At 40.3% G+C, this 3,523-nt stretch overlaps 1 non-coding gene across 1 annotated transcript; it reads left to right on the top strand.

Annotated features, from left to right (window-relative positions):
* Trnae-uuc lies at positions 1 to 72 on the top strand. Its single transcript has one exon. It is a non-coding gene; the product is annotated as a tRNA-Glu (tRNA).
* Positions 73 to 3,523: the final 3,451 nt, after the last annotated feature.

Genomic DNA, 3,523 nt, shown 5'->3' with positions numbered 1-3,523 from the left:
TCCATTGTGGTCTAGTGGTTAGGATTCCTGGCTTTCACCCAGGCGGCCCGGGTTCGATTCCCGGCAATGGAACAATATTTTTTGTTGAATCGATTTTTATATTATGTCCTTAAATATTGTCTCTGTTAACATATACAGAATATCTGAAAAGATGCATAATTAATATAATTGAATTCGGATAAATAAGTTATATTTATGACCTAAAATTAACAAAATGTTTAATTTTGGATAAGACTTGCATAGAAGCCTTGAGAACAAACATGCACCATTAAAAACAAAATCAACACTGAAATTAAATCAGTTTGAATCATCAACAATAATTTGTCGTTTGCTAACAATCAAAACAACAAAGACATTGATACCTTTGCATGGACAGTACAAAGTTACACGTTGTTTTTGTATACTACGTGCATGACAGGGCGTCATCGCACATACATCTTTAATGGTAAAAACAATAAATACCCAGTCGCAAGGATCATGTACTATGTCAAATAGAAACACGGATTGGTAAACAAGCCAAATAATAATATCAAAAGTGTTCCGGTAACATTAATGAATATCAAAAAGACTGATCTAAACTGACTGATTACTAATCTAACAAAGTAATATTTTTTGAGTTTTTGAATGGTGCCAGCGTGAAATATATTTTCAGATTTGAATTCATTTCACGTTCAGCGGCACGAAACATATACGTATGATCACTGAATTTGTTTTAGTGCTGAACTCATGTACAGATGTAAGAAGGTCATTGTTAATTGAGTTACTTAATGCAGCTCTTCCGTATAAAACTGTATTTAAGTTATTACCATAAGTGAAAAAGACACTTTTCCTGATATCTTGATATTTAATTTTGGGTTGTACAGTTGATTGTTTGTAGAAACGATCGGTATCTGAGATAGTTATTACTTATCTCGGTAACTCTACCTGGTACAGGTTCGCTAGATAGCCTTGAGCCGTGCCGTTGTTCATTGTGTAAAAGGTCATCTGTTTTAAACATTATCACTCACCCATTTAGGGTGTGTTGCACGTCAATTGCACCTTGTAGGTGCCTCCGTGATGTAGTGGTTAGAGCGTCCGCCCGGAGAGCGGAAGGTCGCGGGTTTTTATCCCCGACCACGTCATACCAAAAGACGTTAAAATATGGCACTTGTTGGTCCCTGCCTGGCGCTCGGCATTAATGTGTACAGCAAGGACTGGTCGGCTCGGAGTCAGTGTCTGAGTGGGGTATTTATGCTTCACTGCACCATGGTGTCTCAGTGGGCTAGCACTATAAAACTAGCTTCCGTCTGGGCTAGTACAAGCAACCGCACATACACATACACACGCATGCATGCACGTCGTCATATGAGCGAAATATTCTCAAGTACGACGTCAAACCCTATTTCACCTCACCTTGTAGGTGCGGGTTCGAAACCCGTCAACGCTAATCCTTTTTTAATTCAAACTGATTAAATCAAAAGTTTTCTAAGTATTTATACATTAAGAAGTTTGAAATAAAGATATTCGTAATGTTTTTGTCACTTCATACAGTTTCTCCTAATTAGTTTGTCCCTATGACGTATAACCAGTCACTTGGACACGAAACGCAAGGAGAATAATTATTAGAAGCGCACATAAAATGGGTAACTAACTCGCAGTTCAGTCCATTGCATACTTCAGCAAAGCTTACAGACTGGTTAAAATCTGCATGATCCATTCTGAGATAAATTTAATAATTTTTTATAACACCATGCGTATTACACACTAAAAATTTGAAGTAACCAGCATACGCGCTTCCCCTGTCAAGATAACGGTACAGGTAGACCTCACTGGTCCTGACCTCGGCAACTCGTAAACCCACTTCGTAAACCCACCATCCGTGGGGGACATCTTGATGGGGACATACGCATGTCTTCATCCTGCTTTCACTATGTATGTATGTTTCAAGGGTTCACCATCACCAGCTGACGAGGAAATTAATACTCCCGGAGTTAGACAGAGACCACGAATTTCTACCCATCTGAGCAATGGCTTATAATAAAAAACTTATTGTAACGTAAAGTATTTTCCTAACAGATGTCATTGTATCCCAGCAGAGTAGCGATGCTGTGGATCGCTGAATTGTTTGATCCAAACTAGATTATTTACAGACCGCCGTCATATAGTTGGAATATTGGTGAGCGCGGCGTGAAATAACAAACAAAACAAAACTAGTACTTCGTATATTATTCTGTATATGGATGAAATAACGCCCAGGCTGGGCTCATTTGAACTCATTCTCTCACTCGCCTTGTACATGCGTGATGTCTCCTGTTTACGACATCGATTATAAATGTACCCGTGCTTGAAACCCTACACGATCAACACCAGTACTCGAGTACAAACACGACTGCGACATATACCAGTATACATGTTCAATTCTTGGATTATATGTTTACCCGAATAGTCCTGTTTGGTACGTTGAATCAGGGAGATATTTGTGTTAATCATCCAAAACTGTGTTCCACAGGAGATATCGCTTGTGTGAGATCAAACGATATCTCCTAGGAGATATCGTTTTGACAGTAGATTTTGTACAATGCTATGACGTCATGTACTTGATGACGTCACAATGCTATGACATCGCTACACTGCAAGTCTAATGGCAGTTCCATGTTCAGAGATGTACATTTTTCATTGAAAATTAACGAAGAGTGATTTTGGATGATAACTAGAATCTCACCCTCGTGTCTTCTGATATCAAATATATCAACACTCGTTGATAAAGTAAAAATATCCTCGGCAAGCCTCGGATATTTGTAACTTTATCAACTCGTGTTGATATAATTGATATCAGAAGACACTTGGGTGAGATTCTCTATATATCACGGATGGTTTTTGTTTGTTGTTTTACGCGGCACTCAGCAATATTCCAACTATATGACGGCGGTCTGTAAACATTCGAGTCTGGACCAGACAATCCAGGTATAGGGAGTCTGACCACCCGATCCCGTCTCACGACACGCATGGGTTGCTGAAGAATTTTAACCCGGTCAGTCAACGGATGGAGTGAGTGAGTATGGCTTTACGCAGTTTTTAGCAATGTTCCCGCAATATCACGTCGGGGGATACCAGAAATTGGCTTCACACATTATACCCATGTAGGGGATCGAACCCGGGTATCAGCGTGACGAGCAGACGCTTTAACCATTAGGCTACCACACCGCCCCTCCACCCTTGGTAGCGTATTCCAATGCTCAGAATCAGATCCCTTTCGTATAACGTAAAAAATATACAACTGGAACATTATAGGATGAAAAATCGTGTTGTTGTGCATTTGTATACACGATGCGTTTAGAAGGATTCCACCTGTCTCGATGGCGTGTACATGGGCGGGTCTTGGCCAGGAATTCACCAGTTGACATAATGATCAGCAAGTCACAGTGCCCCGGTGACACCATCATTAAAGTCTCAAACCTGACCAGTCCATCCTCATCAGCACAAGCAGCCTTGTGGTGACCAGCACTTACCCTCCATACAGTGCTCTATAGCACAAGCAGCCTTG

Source organism: Haliotis rubra, unplaced genomic scaffold (assembly GCF_003918875.1).
Source record: "Haliotis rubra isolate DU_JTF1 unplaced genomic scaffold, ASM391887v1 Scf145, whole genome shotgun sequence".
Lineage (NCBI taxonomy): Eukaryota > Metazoa > Mollusca > Gastropoda > Lepetellida > Haliotidae > Haliotis > Haliotis rubra.
This window is presented reverse-complemented; position numbering and strand designations above follow the sequence as displayed.